We start from the raw sequence: 20,738 nt of genomic DNA, 5'->3' as shown, positions 1-20,738 counted from the left end.
GATTAATTTGCATTATTTATTATTAAATAAAAAATGTACAAACTGTTATGTTCTTGAACAATATATAATTTATAACTAAATATAAATTAACATTGTCGAAATTTCTTATTTTTTTCATTAAAACCCTTTACATAATACTTTATTTCATTTTTTTCCAATTTTCTCATTATAAATTCGGTACTGTTAAAATCAATTATTTATTTACAAAAAAAAACAAAAATGAATTTGACTTTTATATAATGTTTAAACAAGACAAGAGCACGGTTGCCGTGTTAAAAAATAGTCACATCAGTACTAAATAACCCTCTTAACACGTACGAAAAAACGTGAAAATACGTCCGCGCGTTACATAAAATATGGTGTGCACCAAGGGCTAAGTGGGCTTTTTGGCCTCGTGGATTTTGCAGTACGATACTCGTACTGCAAAATCCACACTCGGCCTAAAAAAGCCCACTTTACGCCCTTGGTACACAATATACTATAAGCGACGGGAGATCTCTCACGTCGCGCGGGAGAGAATTCCAGAGGCGCGCGCCCTGGGCTTTAAAGGAATATAGCCACGCATCGGTACGCGCTAGGCACCACTAGTTCTTGCGGATCCCTAGCTGAGGTTCTAGACTGGTTCCTATCAAAAAGGGCAGCAAGATACGGCGGCTGTCCCATTACAATTGCTTTATAAAGCATCACCGCCGCGAATAACTCCCTTCTTGCCTTCACTGGAACCCAGCCTATCTTCCTCCTATAGGGGGAGATGTGCTCGTCCCTTCTAGCACCACATATGTATCTCACACATGAGTTCTGCAATCGTTGAAGTCGTGTGCTTTGTTGACCTGATACGTCAAGGTAGACAAGAGAGCAGTAATCCAAGTGCGGGGTGGCAAGAGTGCAGGATCTAAAGGATCTAAGTCCATAAAGGACTCTATTAACCTTTCGGCTAATCGCATCCACCTGCGGTTTCCATGTCATCTTCGAATCCATTACAACACCAAGGTTGGTTACAGTGTCGGCAAAGGGCACGAAGACGCCATCCTCATCAGGATGTATAATCTCGGCGCTATATGTGACTGCATCAAAGCAAAAAAACGGTGCCGCCTGTGACAAGATGTTGGGAAATATTGCATATTTCCGCGTGTTTTTCATTCCTATATAGCTAACTTTCAGCGCATATGTAAAAACTAAGCTTCGTGAAAGTATATATAAACAATGCGAACGTACCGAATGCATCATTACACACTGCACGTATACGACAAGAGTGCAAAAGAATATAAAAAATTCAATGTCCCATAACTTCATGCATATCTTATTATAAAGAATCGAATTCAAGCTCGCTTTTCGATTCCCCGCTCCCTAATTTTTGCCTTTCGAACTAAATTGAAAGGTCGAGAACGTGCGAGCGGGTCTACAATAATACTGCACCTCGATCGGATTTACATGCGCAAGGGCTGCGCACACATACACCGAGGCTCGTGTCGCGCTGGTCAGCAAGAGAAATGCATCGGGCTTTCGTTGTCGTCGCGTGTGTTGCGTGTATACGGAAAGCCGAGGGGCTTGATTTGTACTACTGGCTGCTGCTCTGTGTCGGAGAATGCAGTTACGTATAGCTGGCCATGCGTTGTTCGCGATAGCGCGGAATAATGGAATTGGCGGGTAATCGTTGATTTTTAGCGTGAATTCGTGTATTGTAACTTTTTTGTTGGATAAATAAAGGAAAAGCTCATCCAATCGTAGCAGGATGACTTTGACCATTAAAAGAGTAATTAAATCATTGGAAGCTCCGAGATGAATTGGAGCAAAACGATCAGCTCAGCGATGAATACTTTCTACGACTTCGTTAGTATAGAAACAGATTCCCACTTACTACGGCTAGAGTTCTTGGGTTTCCAATTTAAAAACTGTCCTGAATTATTGGACAGTACACTCTAAACCTAAAGTTGAAAATCTGGAAATGAACAGATTAAAACCTACATATCCTCAAAATGATAGCATTACAATCAAGTGTAAATCTGTAGAATTGATTTGCATAACGATTAAAATCCATCAAGTAATTCTCGGTGAGGATACCATTTACTTTTAAATACTATAATGTTTAAAATGTAGGTTTTAATCTTTTCACTTCCTGATTTTCAACTTTACATTTGGAGTGTAGTAATTTCAGGGATTTCATATCGTTATCGTCAGTTTCAGTCAGACGACCCCGCACATTACAAGCTATTCATCTGACAGGTCGTATATGCGCACGTGTACACATGCCGAGAATTCATCGTTCCTTATATACGTACATACACCTATGATACAGTCACCGCTATAGCAATCCAAGCCCCATCTCCTCCGTCTACTACCCCCTGATACAACACCATCAGGGCTTCGGCTCAACTGAATTCTGCTGCAACACCTACACGTGTATCAGAAGCCCACCGCAGCGCACGACTGCGCCCCACCCACGCATTTAACCCTCGAGATAATGAAGACGGTGTGGCGCAAGTCGCGCGCATATAGGCCACTCACACACAGGATGCAGCCACTAGCAGCGAGTGCGGTGAATTAATAGCTGGCACTGGCATGGCGTGCCCAGGATTTATATGAATACGCATTGTGAGATGTCGCGCCGCCGGAGCTGGATATATATGTGCCACGGGGCGAGAAACCTTGAACCTAATTTTATGGTAATGCCGAAGTATGGTCGGATGTCCCGAGGGGAAATATTGACTGGTCGCTTTGCCGAGGGTGGATTATAATAACTCGCGGCGTGGCGGACGTGACTGTACGTCGCGCGGTTATATAGATTTGGAAATATATGGACTCGACTTCAGTTCAATCGATCAGGGATGCAGAGACACTTTTTCGAGAAGATCTCGATTGCGCTGCTCTGCTAACAGTATACAGCATCTCGAAATAATAAAGTTACAGCTAGCGGTTGCGAGGAGGATGTAGGTCAGTCGCAAAGGGAGTTGCGCGAATCCCTTTCAGATAAATTCTGCGGCCTTGAAGATTCCCGGCAAGGTTCGCGCGATTAATTTCGAAAGCTATAGCTTTATATCTCGAGGCAATTATTTAATGATGTACTCGACTTACGCTTCTCGAAGGCTTTGCTCGCAAGTCACGCTGATTACTCACCTGAAACAGAAAACAGAAACAATCACCATCAAAATACCCCTATCAGTATTACGGTACACAAATTAAATCAAAGAAACAGAAAACAGAAACAATCACCATCAAAATACCCCTAACAGTATTACGGTACACAAATTAAATCAAAGCTCCTCTCACGCGGGAACACGGCTAGGTCGACAAAACGACGAGCTGCAGGATAAGAGTAGCGAGCGCAGGATGAGGTGCAGCTCTTAATTCCCAAATGGTTCCATCTCCCCATTGTGCGAGAGCTTTTATATACAGGTAGAATGGAGCAGCGGCGAGGGCGGAGAGAGAGCGCGCGCGTCGGTAATTACTGCGTAACCGGTTTAATGTATTTGCGGTCGGAATGTATGACACGCGAGCGTATCATTACTCGTTACGGGGTCGATAATGCGCCCGCCAGGCCATTGTTGGCCCAACGCGGAAACGGACGCCGGAGGGAAAGAGAGCCAAAGAGATTATACTATGTGCTATCTTCTTGTAAACGCGAATCTTTATGCCGAGTTGTCCGGACGAGAGTTTTACTACTCGATCAGTAAAATGCGACTGGAGTGCTGTTTTTTTTCGAAACGGCCCTGCAGCGAGAGAAAGAGAACAGAGTCGCTTTAGCGTAGATAAGCTTTTAACAATTTTCGTTACGAGAGTCACGCTTGTGATGCACCAGCATGAGATATCAGCGAGGCGAGCGAAGATGCGAAGAAAAAGGACAGCCGGTGGGAAAATTCCTTCGACGCAACGCGAAACAGGCCAGTAGCGTGAAAAAAAGAGCATCAGCGCCTGCAGCGCTATAAAGAAAAGTACAAAGAGCGCTGAAGGAAGAAGGGGGTGTATAGGGAGCACGGCATCGAGCTCAATTTGACAAAAAGCCAGGCGCGCGCGCGCGCGAGCTCGAATGCAACGCGCATCCCTCCCACCCACGCCCTCTCTCTCTCTCTCTTTCTCTCTCCCTCTGTTAACAATGTCCACGGGAAATCAATTCGTGCGCGCGGCGCGCGCGCGACCTGATGATCGACCCTCGGCCGCCGATTCAGCTGTTTCGAGGCGGGATGGGCAGATTGCGCGTGATGCAGTCCTGTTCTTTGTCTCTCTCTCTCTCTCTCTCTCTCTCTCTCTCTCTCTCTCTCTCTCTCTCTCTCTCTCTCTCTCTCTCTCTCTTCCAGCGAATTCTAAAGCTTTTCGTGAAAGAAAATCGAGGGGCACACACGCTCTGCTGCTGGGGATGAAAATAACGCGAAATAAGAACGCGGAGAAGAGTGTCGGCGAGAACAAAGGGGAGAGCGTGTTTGCAAAGGTGACGGGTAACAAGCTCCGAGAGCGGATCGAGCTTTGCGCAAACATTCGCGGTCAGGGCGGTTTGAAATATCGCGAGACGCTCGACGTCGGGGAGTGTTTTTTTTTCCAGTAGCAGTCAATGGCGAAGAGCCGTTTTTTAATCTTCCGCGACAATGGAGGTTTGCATATGTATGCTCCAAGCTCGCTTTTGATTGATTGTAATTTGGCGAAGAGACCTGTCTATTCGAAGGGAAGAAAAACACGTCGGAGTAGAGCCTCGTCATCTTCATTTATTACACACGTCAGTGCGTCGCTCTTAATATCGTATACGGAAGCGATGGACGCATAAATCAAATGGTTCCTTCGCGGAGAAAAAATATTTGCCTTCAATTTTCCCATCCGCTGTTTTACTTCCCGACGTACGATTTCCGTTGTGTTATTTTTCCAGCAAGATCCGCAACCACCAGTATCTACCAACCGTTGCGGAGGGCTGAAAAAACACACACGTTCCGTCGAGAGCATTTTAAAAACAAACACTGCACGTATGTGGAAAGGTATGCCTTTCGCGTTATTTTCTTAAAAAAAAATTGATATCTGAAAAAGTAGCGTAATCGGATAAATTCTCAGATCATAAAGCAAAGAACCCCACCCAAGTTCCTCGCGATTGTAGGCTCTATACCAGTAGCCGAAAATTCTCCAGTTACACACACACGTCATACGCGTTCAAGACTGTTCCACAGGTCGGACAGCAAGTTGCCGATAGTTGCCGTAGGCCTCCATGCAGGTATAGATATATAAATCGGATCGCGCGCTAGCGCGAATTTCTCACCCGCAATTGCGAATCCCAGCTCCGAAACTTGCAACGAACTCTGTGGCGAGGAAAGGGAGCACTAGGAGAGAGAGGAAGGAAGAATCGTCGATCTGGGTCGCAGACCCGACCTGAATAGTTCATGCTCTCTCTCTCCCCCGCTCTCGCAAGCTCTTGAACCTTTGGCGTATATTCGCCTGCTGGAGCCGGGAGCTTTAAGTTTCCAGACCGCAGCTGTGTGTGTGTGTGTGTGTGTGTGTGCGTGCGTGTCTGTCTTTCAGTAAGGCGAGGCGAGCGCATTGGGGAAAGCTACGCGATTATGTTGATTGAATCAGGCCAGCTGCAACGCTTCGTTAGTGTCGGGTTATATGCGGGTGCGCTACTGTGTCAATGTTTAGCGTTCCGAGGTTGCGCATGCAGTTTGTTCTCTCCGCGCGACGCATAAAACCGTGAGCACTGATCGGTGCATGATTTTTGCCGAATCGAGCCCTATGGCGTTTGCAGCGCTCGCCAAGACGCTAATGGATGTGCATAGACTCGGACTAATGGACACACTAGCTAACGCACGCTACCGTCCGGCCTAATTGTATTAACGCAAATGTAAACTCGCATCTGACAATCCGAACTGCCTGTAGCACCTGAATTGCCAATCGGGATGCTAATTTCCTGCTATGTTCTGACGAGCTTGCACAGACCGCAGCCACGCTTAGGGTGTACCATTATCACCATTTTGTATCCATCTCCATTACACCGACGCATCCGATGTGTACTTACTTTCCCCGTCGTTGGGCTGATCGAATGGAAAGCTCAGCTCAGAGATTGCCTCCGGAGCTCCACCGCCGCAGAGTCTCTTTAGCGGAGACTCTTACGTCTCGAGAGTGTAAAACGTAGAGCGATAAAAACCATTGTGTTCCAAAGATGCGTAAATATACTTCTTTCCGACTCTTTCGCAGCGCGAAATCGCTAGTTCATCAATACGAATTGCCCCCGCAGCCCGACAAGTAGTAACCGCTCCATGCGGTCAGACTCGAAAATTCAAGTCCACCGACTGCTTGTCGCTTCACGACGGTTACACGTCACACCTGACGCTCTCTCGCACCTGTGCACGCATCCAGTCGCATAATGCATGGATTCCACAGCGTTATACAGTTGCCGGTGTGTAAACACGCGCGCCGCATAGCGAATTAATTTCGCGCGCGGGCGCGATCGATTCTATCGGGCCTAAGGATTATGCACGTGTGTGACCGGAAAATCCGACGAGCCATCTGATAATAAGCGCGCGCGTGTAATTTATCGCGGAAGATATTGAGAAATTTATGATTTCGTGATTGTCGGGGGGCGCGAAAAGGTATGCGCGATCGTTACAAAAGATTAATCTCGGCAACGATCAGGGGGAAAAAGCTCAGCGTGCTGTATTCTCGGAAAAGTTCCAAGAGGAAACATAGCGAAGAAACTGTAGCGCGTCCTCGCGACGAGACACATAAAATCCCGAGGAGTTTCTAAAAATAAGCGAACGCCCCGCGGAGATAATGGCACACAGCGCGCGCGCGTAGCGAGTCCTCGCGGCGACCGATAAGGATACGGCCGCTATACACTGCTACGAGCGATTTTTCAAGGCGAGAGCCGAAGAGAAAGAGAGGAGAGCCCTTGTAGTGCACTGGAAACGTCGGAAGAGTACGGAGAACTTTATCTCTCTAGAGCGTTTGCCGAGCGAGAAAGAGAATAGTCGCGTTCGATTTTTATTTTACTTCTAACGCTTAGCGCACTCCTCGGATTGAGGTTAATTAACGATTGTTGTTGCGGACATCGATCGGCTTCTTCTCCTCGCGGCTCTCTGCGCGGAGAATCGGCTGATTCGCTCTTTTGTCGGGCGCCTTAATTGCCAGCATTCTTTCGCCGAGACTGTGCGTCTGTATACATGTATATGATACGGTATATATATAGGATCGGAGAAAAAGATAGAGCGAGTATAGAGTCTACCGTAACGCCATCCTCCGGCACGGCCAGGCGCGAGAACGCGGTCGATTGCGCCCGCGGTAACTGAAACTACCTCCGCGCGCGCGACGATTAAAACTTCGTGACATCGATTTTGCCGGCGGTTTTAACGATAACTAGTGATGCTTCTGACGATTTCGTTGTGGATTATTTTTACGCTTTACATTAATAAATTTTTCAAGCTTCCGCGCGACGTTAAGCTCGGCTAGTATCGTGCTTTAGCGGACCTTCAGATCCACGATACACAGAGTGTCTTACATGCAATCATTTACTAGTTTCGAGTGCGTATAAGCTTGAGTTGGCCCATTTACGTATACGAGCGCTGCGCTTTGGAAAGAGAAGTATCTGTATATAATGTGATTCTTGATCCAGAAGAAAAAGCACCGTCGTTTGTTCGGATCATTAAGAAATCGAGTCAATCATCGTTCCCAGAAGAAGGAGGAGAAGAAAAAAAACGCATTTGGCCGCAGCCGAGCTCTAAAAAGTCCCTCCCGCTGCGCGGCTAATGCGCCCGAACGGCCCCGAAAATCCAGAAGCCTCATCCTCTGCTCTGTTGTCGTTCAGCGCGCGAGATAAAAGCCGTAAAAGTGTGGGGACGCTTACCAGGGGGGAGAAAGAAGACTAACGAGGCCTGTGTACTTTTTCCTCTCGCGATTCAAAGTTAACGCATGCGCACAGTTACCTAATATAGTGTCTCGCGAAAAGAACACGTCGGACTCGATTGCATGAACGATGATGTAGGACTCGGTATGGAAGAAGGGAAATCACGTCACGGTTTCATGCGGATATCGTCCTTGGACGGCCAAAAATTAAAAGGCAAACTCGGCGCGCTCATGAATATTCAAAGCGTTTTGCTAAAATTCAGATGTGTGCGTGTGTGGGGGAGCGTGGGTACGAACACTAACGGCCGATGAAATTTCATTTCGCCGCGCGCCCTGAGAGTATAATCTCGTGTGCTGATCCTCTCTCTCCCTCTCGCATTTTTATGACCAACGCGCGCGCGCGCAGCTCGGCTTTTTGGCCGTCGCTGGGAGTGTGTGGTGTGTAAAAATTTACACGACACCGGCGGCCATTAAGCAGACCCGTATATCAATTTCTCGCTGGCCGTTTCAGCTTGTGGCGGTGTCGCGCGTTGTCTTTTTGTAGAAATGCGTTTTGCGCTTTATGGAAATTATACTTATGTATATTACACCGCTGCGCTGGAATGGCTTAATGTTTGGAGCTATTTAGCGCAGTGCGAGGCTTTGTATTTATTGATTGAACTATATTTTACCTGGATAATTTAAGACCAATTTAAGATTCATTTCGAATACGCAAAACATTTCAAACGGCGATCAGTACTAAAAAAGACGAAAAAATTAACTGCTAATTGCGAAATACAACATTGAGTTCGATCAAATGAAGCATTACGGGTCGGCCGGTATACTATATTTTAAATAAAATCCAAATAACCAAATGACGTATACGTAATTGACGTATACGCGAGCATACCAACGCGGATGTATAATAAATACGCAAACGCCGAACGAGAAAGCCAATTAATTCATCGAATACAGGCCGATATGTATATGGGTCATCCGATTAATTGCACTGAAACGCACGCGCCCGCATCGTTGTAGTTACCGCTGAAAAATTCCCTTATAAAAGAATCGAAAGCCCGAGATCGAACCATGACGTACGCGCTGCATGCTAGCTCCTCTTTAACGAGCTACATGCGTCCTTTCGCGAGTAGAATAAAATCACGCAAAGGTGCGCGAAAAACAAAGCCTTCGCTAACGAAGGACTCGACTCTAATGCGAGCGAGGCCTAGCTATAAGAAGCGAAGGGAATCCCTGTCGAGGGAGCGAGACAGCCACTCGAAAAAAGGCAGAGGAAAGCCTTCGAATCCGATTGGTATACACACGAGACCTGGAGAAGAGGCTAGAGATCGATGTATGTATACACGGCTCGCGTTTAATCCAGCATATTTCTACAGCTGTTTATCGTCTGCGCGCGCGATTGTTCTCTTGTGTGCAGTCGGCTCGTGATCCGTGTTGCGATTCACGCTCGAGATTGCCAGCACAATAGAAGGAAAGAACTGAAGCGAACGTGACTTCTTTTCAACTTAAAGGCTGGTATTCGGAAAATCGTGTATAGCCGTTTGGAGCTTGATTGATTTCACGAACGACTGCGCGATATACCTGTATGCATGCATTGATTCACGGTGTTTTTCATCATTCGCCCGCATACATTAACCGGGGATGCAAAGCGAATTTCCGTACAAGGCATCCGAGATAAAGAAGCTTTTCGCTTCGAAAGAAAGAAGGAAATAGCGAAGCGCATCCGGGTGAACGTCGAATTTATGCAGTGAATATTTTCTGCGGCGCGCGACGCTTTACGATCGAGCCACCCGTACACCAGTGCATTGTATGCTGAAGTATATGGAGATCGATTACGCGAAGCATTTTTGCATAAATCGGGCGAATCTTATAGTCGCGAGGACGAGAAGAAGTCGAAATTCGCGGTGAACTGGTATTTTCACGAAACTGGAATAGTAATAAATCCAACCATACATATACGCTTCTCTATGTTATACAGTTCGCATCGGTCTCGGAGATTAACAATCCCGGCGGGTGATGGATCTGCTTTTTGTATACGAAAGTTTTCAAAGCTGCCGCGGAAAGCTCTCGCGCAAAAAAGTCTTATACTCCACAGCTGACGATTCCAGTGCAAGACTCGCGTACACAAAAAGACGTTCAGCTCGTCAACCATTAGAACGTCGAGATTCCAGAAAAGCTTCGCGCCGTTTATATGGGAATAATTAGCGAAATTTGATGGAGGAGAGGACTGTTCATGTCTCTCGATGACGTTTGCATTAATGTCCTAGTTGTATGTGCGACGAAGAGCTTCCTTTGCGAAAGTTCATGAATGCGCGCGACGCTCGGATTTAGCTGAATAGAGCTGAACACGTTGCGAAGCGAGGAATGTAATTGAAATCTTCTTGTACGCTCTTATCGCTAGAATCTCATGAATAGTGCTGCATCACGCGAAAGAAAGAAAGCTGCAACGTGCAATATTAACCATTAGAAAATCGCGGGATATTTCAGCCCCATAAAACCAGATCCCGCCCGTCATTCCTACACATATACCTATAGCAGAAGCAGCTCGAACATATTTTTACGACTCGGTCATATAAGAGAGATGGGGAGAGAGGACCAGACGCGCGAATTCCAACGGGGCGCATAATGTGCAGATAGGGGGAGGGGGATTATGGTCTTCTCTTGCGTGTCGAATTTTCGCGGTTGGAATTCCGCGCGTCGATGAAAGCTCGCGCGAATTCCCCGCATCGCTCATTATTTACGAGCTCAAGCTTGCGTCTAGCCCTCGCATCGCATTAACCGCGAGAAGTGATCGCAGTTTACGTAAGTGTGAAGGATGCTCTTTCTCGATAGCCGATGCGGCGCCGGCTCTGTCGAGGAGTGCCGCAGCGTTTCGTACACGTAGTCTGCTCGATGCGTCGCATCATTAATCTGTTGTGGTCGTTCGAGGAAAATCCGCAGAGCTTCGTATCCGAGGAGGCAATGGTTTTCATTTTCAGCTGCACTTCGGTGGCTCATCGTAAACGAGTATAAACGAGACGACGACTGAGGAGCGGATGAAGGCAGGCAAGCCTTCAGCGTCGCTCAAAAACGCCAGTGTCGAGTTAATTCGCGCGAAGAAGCGCATCGGCCAGTCGACGCCGCTGGCGGCCACACCAGCCGCGCAAGGTCAAGAAAATCAATAGCACATGGACGCACGCAGACAGCGCAGTACGGGCACACAAGTATAAGTAGGTAACGATGCCGTCGTTGCGATGACTGCGTGTGCGAGATAGTCGAAGAGCGCACACACATTCATGCATGTTTTATCTTGACGTTTATGCGAGGCTTTCTCCGAACCTCGCTCTTCATTATTCGCCGACCTGACGTACCCGCGTTTCGTCGAAATTTTCGCAATTTGATCAAGCCCGAAAAGAGCTTATCGTCTATAGAATATATAGGTATACAGCGCGTGATATATATAGCGATCCCAAGCTGTTTCCGACCTTTCCTTGGCGGCCAGATCTTCGGCGGTTCGGAAAGTTCCGGTTGTTACACGAAGGAAAACACAAAAGAACCTCAAGTAGCGGACTAGTCTCTGGGGATCATTCTCCTGTTCTACGGGATACGGAAAACGCTGTATGAAAGGATTTCCACGCAAAACTGGACTCGGCTATCCCAAACTCTCTCGTGAGGTTCCAGAAAGAGGAACATCGTGATGAAAAATTCCCATTGTTCAACAGCTCGCACAATTATTATATCTACAGTCCGAGAAACTCTGGAGACACGAAGGAAAATTTCATACGAATATAGAATCAAAGTAGAATAAGAGGACTCCAATTAAAAAGTTAGGAGCGGATGCTCGAGTCCCTGCAGCTTTTCTGTGTTTGAAACGCTGGTAACTTTCCACCCGCGGGTTTGTCATCAGTACTTCAGTTATAAAATTTACAAAGGAAACATTAAGATTTTCCGCAGCTCTTGCATTTTCAAAGGCAAGCAATTTTTTACGCCTTCAAAGTATCTATCTTTAACGAACGGACTGAATATTTTTTGTGAATTTCCACCTCCATCCATCACGCCGCCGTGTAATGCAGTCGAGGGGCATAATTTCGAGGCAAACAGCGAGCAAATATTTTTGCGATACTTTCGCTCCGCGAGTAGTTCTCGGCTTGAAAATATACAGCACATGCATCCAACTCCCTCCGCAACAACTCTCGAGACTTGAGTTTCTCTTTGACGCACTGCTCTCTCTCTCTCTCTCTCTCTCTCTCTCTCTCTCTCTCTCTCTCTCTCTCTCTCTCTCTCTCTCTCTCTCTCTCTCGTAAATTCGCGTTTGCAGAACAATCGGGGCACGTGCGTTCCCCCCCCCCCTCGAATTAAAACTTTCCGCCGAATAAATTAGAGCGCGCGGAGCATTGTACACATGTCCTGTGGAAATTGGCCTCTCGTGAAAATTAAAAGCGAAATAAACGTTTCCTCGGGGACAAGAAAAAAGTTGTAATTTTCCATCAACATATTCACGAGCACGCTTCGTCTTCATGTCTGTTTCGCGCAACGGCGAAACGGACGGAGCCGGATGCAGCTGTGCGAGCGGAGAGAAAATTATATACGACGCGATAAGCGCGCTTGTCCGCGCGCTCCCCGGGCTAATTACCTATTAAGAACGAGATTTCTGGCAGTATATAAGCGCGAGCGCAAGTACAGTGGTACCGGAGTCGTTCGCGTGGCACCGCCACCGATTGATGCGCGAGCTGCTCTTCGCGCTGATGCTGGTATGCAGGCCTGTATACAGCTATCGGCGATTTTATCTAGCGTGAAATCGGAGCAAAGGTTTGTCGTTGAAAAATTTGATTTAGAATCGTTAATCCGCTGCGAGGTGGTCGCCACTTTCGAAAAGATTCAATTGTAGCCGGGGCTATTTGCTAAAGTGATTGCTTTTTGTCGGGGCGATGACGCCTTTGTGAGAATGTTTAACGCTTTTGTTTTCGTCTCCTTGAAAAATAATCTTGTTATGGGGGCAAAAAAATCACAAATTTTAACAGCTCCAGCAGTAATTTCACATACAAACTCATATTCGTTACATTCGAGAAAGAGGAAAAAAAACACAACAGCGCAAAGAAGATGTACCTCGAGGAGAAAACTCGCGGCGCGAGATGTCAGCCCCTCTGCTCTCACAAAGGCTCTCAATCAAGCCTCGCTTCCGTCGACGCCCCCTCTCCTACGCAAAAGAGATGCGATTATTGTGCTCCCCGCGCGCGCAAGCCTGAATATTTCAGCCGCGGCGGCGCATAAAAAAGAGAAGCGAGCATCAGTCGCGGCAGCGTCAAAGAGCGAAAAATATACGCGTGTCCTTCGCCTCGAGTCTTTTTATACATGTATACGTCTCCTATACTTATATCCTTCCAGGCTAATTTCGCGCTCTCACGTATAGAGACGGCAGAGCCACTATTGCAGTACAGCACTGCGCGAGACAAAGACGCGACTCGTCGTAAAAAAACGCGTTCAAGGTGGCAGACACACGTACTGATTCGATTTTTCCACGATATCCAAGCTAGAGGGGGAGAGAGGGAGAGAAAACAAGAGAGAGAGAGAGCGTCGGGGGTAGGGCGGCCAACCTTGAACTGGATTAGTGGAATTCGAGGGAGAGAGTTTATACGCGTTGTTGCCGCGGCGCGAGAGCTTTTATAGCACTTCCGAAGCGGGCTTCGCGCGATCTTAGCAGCCGATAGGGCCGCGCCGCCTCTGTTGGTTGTCGTGCTAATGCTTCGCGTAAACGGCCGTTTATTAGGCTGATGGCTGACCTCTCGTGCCTATTAGCGCCGCGAGAGACGAGCTCGGCTAGATCATTATTCTGTAATCAAGACTCGTGTGTGGAATTTCGTGGAATTCATCGAAACGAATTCGGCTGCGACAGCTGCCAATTATACATTCGCGCGCAACACGGTGTACGCAGCAGCTGCACCTCTCGCAAACTCTCTACAATTCACTTTCCGAACACACGGAGCGTATAAACAACGCAAAGCTACGTACCAGTAATATACGCGAACACGGAAACCTGCAGATCCTCATGAAAATTTCATAGAGTTGTGCCGAGAGGCGTGCGCGCGCCCGCGCGACGCAGCTAACAGCCCTGTTCCATTTACAATACAGCGCGCGCTCTGCTCTCTCCTGCACTACTCGGCTCTCGAGCGAGTAATGCGTTATTAGGACGAAATAAGAGATGCCTGCATGTGTTACCTCGTAGGTTTTGCGTCTGCGCTGTATACACGCACACAAACGCGGATGGAAAATGTTCGCGCATTATGCAGAGACGCACCGAGTGTGCAGCGCTGCGCGCCTAACCCGCAGACAACGGGACTGTGAGACGTCGTTGTTATGCTCAAAAGAGACTGTGGCGAGTAGTGAGCTATTTTCGTCTCGGGGTACGTATATAATGTATAGGACAGGGGACGCGGAAAGGATGCTCTGAATAAAGTGCGCGAGCGTAGCTGAAGTGCAGGTGTATAAAACTAATGGATTTCGAGCGCGAACGGGTCTTTCATCGAAGAGTCGACTTGCGGACAATTAATAGTCCAAACTTGGTCCGATTCAGCGCTCTCGCATCGGCTCCACTGATATAACTAACCGAGGCGAGAGAGAGAGAGAGAGAGAGAGAGAGAGAGAGAGAGAGAGAGAGAGAGAAAAGTTATTTCGCGCCCCAATTACGCCGAAATCGACGGTCGAACTCGTCGCAGCCTACTATTAACCGTTAGGCTTGCATTATAACGAGCTGTACGATGCAGCCTCCTCAAGCGTATTTCCTTCGTACACTTTTCGCTATACATATGATCAAGACCGCATCATACCGTCGTATGAAAGAACGATCGATTTCTGCGCAACGATGATTAAAAATACGTGTCAGTCTTCGCGCGTGTAATTGCATGTTAGCACGCCATTACTCATCGACCATGGGTATTCGTAGAGTGTCGCGAAAATTAATAAAAGTATGACCCTTTCATCAACGTTCATTATTCTCACCGAATCTATATTCTTGATTAAATGGAGCTGATGATTCATTTGCATGCGGAACATAGAATTCATTTCTTATACGTCTTATTGCTACATCGATAGAGACGCACTCGTATAATAACATACGGTCTCGCGCGACGCTGATGGGTACGGCCTTAGTGGATAATTAACGGCCGACGCCGGAGGAATTAAAAATACGGAATACAGGCGCCGAGCAAAAATTGCGATCAAGATGATGATCTTGAGTTCGCTCAAATGCCGCCTCGTATATTATTTTGTTGCCTTATTGAAACTATTGACGCATACAATTACATACGAGAGTATTTTAAATTCGAATAAAGAGTTCGTACGTCGCGAAGTCGTAGCAATTATATAAAGCTCGAGTGAGGTGACGGAGCCGCTCTCTCATTATAATAAACTCGTGCCTCTGTATGTGTGTGTGTGGGTGTGAGCTATCATTACGATATTGCGCACCTTCGCGCTCTTGACCTTAAAAAAAACCGGAAAATAAATAAACATACGAGAAGGGGGCGCGCGAGTGTCCGTCTTCCGACGCTTTCTCGCCTCGCTCATTATAATAACAATAATATCCTTGCAGCATAGCTTTTCTGCTCTATTTTTGCGTCGCGCGCGTACGCGGTTCGCGCGAAAAAAATCGGCTCAAAGAGTTATGTTTATTTCTCGCTCTGGTGCAGTGTACGACTGCCTTGAGTTATGCGCGATTATGTGGGGGCATCAGTGTTTGTTTTTCAGTTCTTTTTTAGCGTCGCGATTTCCAGGCGGGTCGATGCTTTTTTGTGTCGGAGAAACGTTAGGCGTTTCTTCGTATACTTTCGTGGCAATCGGATTACTTTTTTTATTTGAAAAGTTTCGCGTTATTCTTTCAATATGTTTCTGATGGAATGACGCACACGTGCTGCATGGAAACCGAATAACGCAGCGATGAGTTTGATATACTTTGAATCGTAATATTTTGTTTGGACCAGATTAAGCTTTCACTGTAATACATCGCGTTCTGCATATTTTCATACCGACATTTTCATACATTTGATATATCCTCGTTGTTTTACCATATTTCCAACTTTAATTTCTCGAAATATTGCAGCAGCAAAAGCCTTTCTGACTCGAATATTACGCATATTCTATTTGCATAAACCCATTGAAAAGTAGGTCTCTTTGGAATTCAAATATTTTGTTCGTTTTTGACTTTTCTGCTGTACACATTATCCGTATTTGTATTATACACTGTCAATATGATTCACCGAGCACAGGCTCTATACTCGACAACGTTTCAAACTTTCACTTCGCTATATATATATATATATATATATATATATATATATATATATATATATATATATATATATATATATATATATATATATATATATATGCTCGCGCTTTAGCAAACAGAAAGTTCGTAATCAAAAACTCTAGCGCGCAGATTGCAAGGCAAATACAGGGCCCGACGAAGAGTGCAGCATATATCCTATATCCCCGCTTTAATCCGGAGGTAACGTTCAAAGCCACGCCTGAAAGTTCGAACGACGCGGTACTATACTTATACTAGGAATGAAGGCGCGCTTCGCGCGCTCTTGATTCTATCTCTGTCTAATAACACTGGTAGAAAATCTACCATAAGTGTTGGGCGGCACACTAAAGTCTGCTAATATTTTATAAGCATGTAACATGTTACTAAATCCCTCAAAACTATTTTTTAATAAATATATTAGTAATGCTCAATGTCGTCATCATTGGTTTGAATAAGTGAATTTGAAGAAAAGTTCAGTATAAGAGTCAGTGGGTTTGTCTATCATTACAATGCCATTTATTTGCATTATAAAAAAGCTATACAACTGAAATTTTACACAGATACTTACTATGCTACCTAGAAAACACGTAACCTACATGATTATGATTTAACTGTTTTCATTCATATTTTCACATCGAGGCCCATATGAATTTTTTAATGTAGCGTATCAAATTTTGCTTGTAGACAGTTACACAGAAACTACCATCTCTAGCACATTGTATTTCTGGTTTCCAGTGTATTTTTACATGAAGAAAGTGAAAAATATTTTAGCTTTTTTGTCAAGGCATTAACTAAAATTTTGACTTTTAACAGTTGTGAGAGATTTTGAGACCCGATACCTGTTTATCTATTTTTGCATTTATTCTCATTCAAAAACTAACAGGTTTAGAGAGTTCATATTTTGCATACAGATTTCTATTGTGATTGTGGACAGATATTTAAAGTTGAATCGACCTTAACTGAAGAACTTCTGTGTTCGACTACAACACCCATGATAATTATTTAGTCGTATAGCATGAGTTTGCATTCACATCAGTATCGGAGTCGAAATCAGAAGTTTTTCAGTTAAGGTCGATTCAACTTTAAATATCTTTTCACAATCACAAAAGAAATCTATATGCAAAATATGAACTCTCTAAACCTGTTAGTTTTTGAATCAGAATAAATGCAAAAATGGAAAAACAGGTATCGGTCTCAAAATCTCTCACAACTATTAAAAGTTAAAATTCTAATTACCTAAAACCTTGACAAAAAAGCCAAAACTATCACTAGAGATAGTAGTTTCTGCGTAACTGGCCATAAGTAAAATTTGACCTGCTCAATTAAAAAATTCGCATGAGCCTGGATCTGAAAACATGAACGAAAACAGTTAAATCATAATCATCTAGGTTACATATTTCTAGGTAACATGTCTAGTAGCCTTTTTACAATTCAAAGAGCATTGTATAATGATAGACTTAAACTTACTGACTCGGATACTGAACTTTTCTTTAAATTCACCTCTCAAACCTCACCGAGGGCGACTTTGGGCACAGAGACACAGTATATCTTCAAACTCTTTATTCTTTTAATTGAACTTTTCACTGACATTTAAAAAAAAAATAATATTCACACACTTTATTACTACTTCAAATAGGGTTAGGGTGCCACTTTTCAATACACGTGTTGTAATACTACACGCTCTTGGTAATGATTAATTTTTACTGAAATTTCTTGCTAGTTATATTACATATATTTTATCTGTTATCAAGTTTTCCACATTTCATTTTAAACACCTTAAACATTTCTACCAGGGTTATGAGTTATGACTGTTTTGAGGGTTATGAATTTAAAGCGCGGTTCTGATCTCGTTGCCTAGGAAACCAACCAGCAACCAATCAGAATCACGTATTAAATGATGGCCTTTGTTGTGAAATGCTTCACAACAAAGGCCATCATTTTTTAAAGAGATGAGGATATCGAACGCACACACTAAGACGCCGTGAGCGCGCGCGGTTAAGCGAAAAAGTATACACCGCGACGAGACTCTCGGCTCCTTTACGTCGACGCACGGCTCGTATAATTAAAAATCAACAGTCCTCCTCTTTGTCTTATAAACGAGCGTTTGATCATTAGCTAGAAAAAAGCAAGCTTTGATAGTGTAGTCTGCGCAGCGCGCGGTGAATATATTTAAATCGTAAATTCGATAATACTGCGCGCCTCATGGTACGGTCGTCATGAATATTAATTAATAACCGAGCTGCGTGCGCTCGAAAAGTCCGCGGAATAAAGGGAAGAGAAAGAAAAAACGCGAATCACCATCCGGCGAATGTCGGTCGGCGCGATCCTTTGATATGACGCAAAATGGAAGCTGCGTAGTGCGCTCTTGACGAATTCAACTGTAATTTCTACAAAAACGCAAGCTTTTGATTAAAAAAAAAAGTTTACGTAATTCAAGAGGCAAAGCTTCGCTCGATCGAATTAAAACGCATCGCGTCAATATAGATGCAGAGCGAAAAGTGCGTCATATCAGAGCCAAGCAAATTAGCGTAAATCAATTTCGCGAGTCCGCTTTTCAAGCGCCGCTTAGTTAGCCGCTGTTCTATGTGCGCAGCGTTAGGCAGAAGCGAAACACGGCCCCAGGAGAGTGAGCGCGAGCATAGGTGAAAACGTGGAGAGCGCGAAAGCTGAAATCCTCTACCGCTATAGCTGCAGCAATAGCTTGAGCTTTATCTCCCGCGCCGAAAAGCTCTCGAGAATTGACCTAACGGCTTTCAATTGTACCAGCGTGCCTGCGTGTGCGAGAGCAAGAGAGAGAAGGGGGAAAAAAGAGTAGAAGCGAGAGAACGTATGCACACGGAGAAAGAAAGAGGGAGAGAGGTTACGGAGAAGAAGTGCGCCTCGGAAGCGTTCGGATACAGGGCCGTATATATAAAAGTAGCAGGATAGCTGTATAGCTTCGAGACGGGGATTTACGAGAGAGCATGAAAGAGAAAAAGGACAGAAAACCAACCTCGAGTGTTTATGTGTGCATAGTATAGGTCGAGCGAAGAGAGGCAAAAGCGAGATGAGATTCTTTGATTCTTTCAGGGAATCGCCGGCGAATTACGCGAGTACACTAGCACTGCCGGCGACCGGGAGGGGATGTTTTATACAGAAGACGAGGGCTCGCGTGTACATTTCTATAGCCGTATCGCATCCTCTTCTTCTTGCGCCCGCTCTGTAAACTCGTCGTTGAGAATCCTGCAAAAGTATACTCGCGTTTCTTGTTGGACAGCCGCGTACCAAACATTCACGCCATAAACGAACAGTCGAGAAGAAGAGCTGCGCAAATTCGACTATTTGCTCGCCCCGGTCGAAATGATTCATCCCGTGATTTAGTTGAAGCGGATAAATGACTTTTAATTAAAGCCCCTGTACATGTAACGCCAACCCTTGTACCGATCGCTTCCAAAACCAATACTCGGACAGTTTAATACGTAGCTCCAAAAAGAGGTGGAACACACAGCCTGTGAATTAAGCTCCGCGACCTGATACACCGAAGGAAGCTCGCTCTCAGGCCGGGCCGGCATCCATCGACGCGGCGCAAACTCGAGAAAAGCCATTTATCGACGCGGTGACTTTCCAATATCGCGGGCCGATCGGAAAATCGAACGGCTTAATTCGCTCGATGTATCGGGCATCCCTGTGCGCGAGCTCCGCCAGCTATTACACCTCGTCCCGACGTCGTCGTCGTCGTCATCGTCGTCGTCGTCGTCGTGCAAGAGTGCGTTAGCCGATATACATAGTACATAATAACCTTCGGCTTTCTCGACACACAAAACGAAAGGGCTACCCTACCAGTGCTCTCGAGCTTTCGGCTGCAATCGTCGCGCGCTTTAACGAAACTTTGACCGAGCGAGTTTCCGCGATTCTCTCTCTTTGTGACCTGGCGGCAATGCGTTACATTCACCTTAGTTCAGAAGTTCGCGTCGATTATGAGCTTATTGTCGAGCTCTCATACCCGCTGGGAATATAGTTCGGAAAGCTCGCCTCGCGCGGAAGCAGCGACTGACGGATATTGCGCATCGGACAACCCTATGGAAAAAAGTCGGTCAATCGACTATTCGAAACTCGGGCCAAGACAAGCGCCGATTTGTATAGCGGACTTTGTGTGTCCCGGCCGTCCGAAGACTGATGATCGCGCGGAGAGTGTGGCAGAGTTAATGGGTCACGGGGGCGCACCTTCTTCCGAGATACACACACTCGCTACGTCCTCCCGCGGAGAGATTAATCAACCGCGGGGGCGTTGGATTATTTATAGGAGCCAAGCCGGAAGCCTCGGATAAGAAGCGCCGGAGTCTGTGTATTTTCGCGTACGGAGGATTCCACTGCAAGTCCGTTCGTTGTCTCGGTACACTGAAAAAAACACAGTCATTTCTGCTGTAAAGTCCGGTAGTTTTAACCGTTCTGCCACCGTAACGACTGTTCAGTAAGAACAACGGTGTGCCACTGGCAGTTTTGGCGAATCGCGACTCGTAAAATTGGTCGCTTACGCGGGACACCAGCAAACACGATCGAACTGATTCTTTAAAACTACTGAACTCTACGGTAATTTTGGCGAGTCTTCGTACAATGACGGATTACTGGTGCGATTTCAGTTAAAATGGCTGAGTTTTTTTTTCAGTGTATAACA

At 45.7% G+C, this 20,738-nt stretch overlaps 1 protein-coding gene across 7 annotated transcripts in view; it reads right to left on the bottom strand.

Moving 5' to 3' along the window:
• The window catches only part of LOC100116848 (solute carrier family 12 member 4), a 147,668-nt gene that overhangs the window by 94,209 nt on the left and 32,721 nt on the right, over positions 1 to 20,738 (bottom strand). The window lies entirely within an intron of this gene.

Source organism: Nasonia vitripennis, chromosome 4, assembly GCF_009193385.2.
Source record: "Nasonia vitripennis strain AsymCx chromosome 4, Nvit_psr_1.1, whole genome shotgun sequence".
NCBI classification, from domain to species: Eukaryota; Metazoa; Arthropoda; class Insecta; order Hymenoptera; family Pteromalidae; genus Nasonia; species Nasonia vitripennis.
This window is presented reverse-complemented; position numbering and strand designations above follow the sequence as displayed.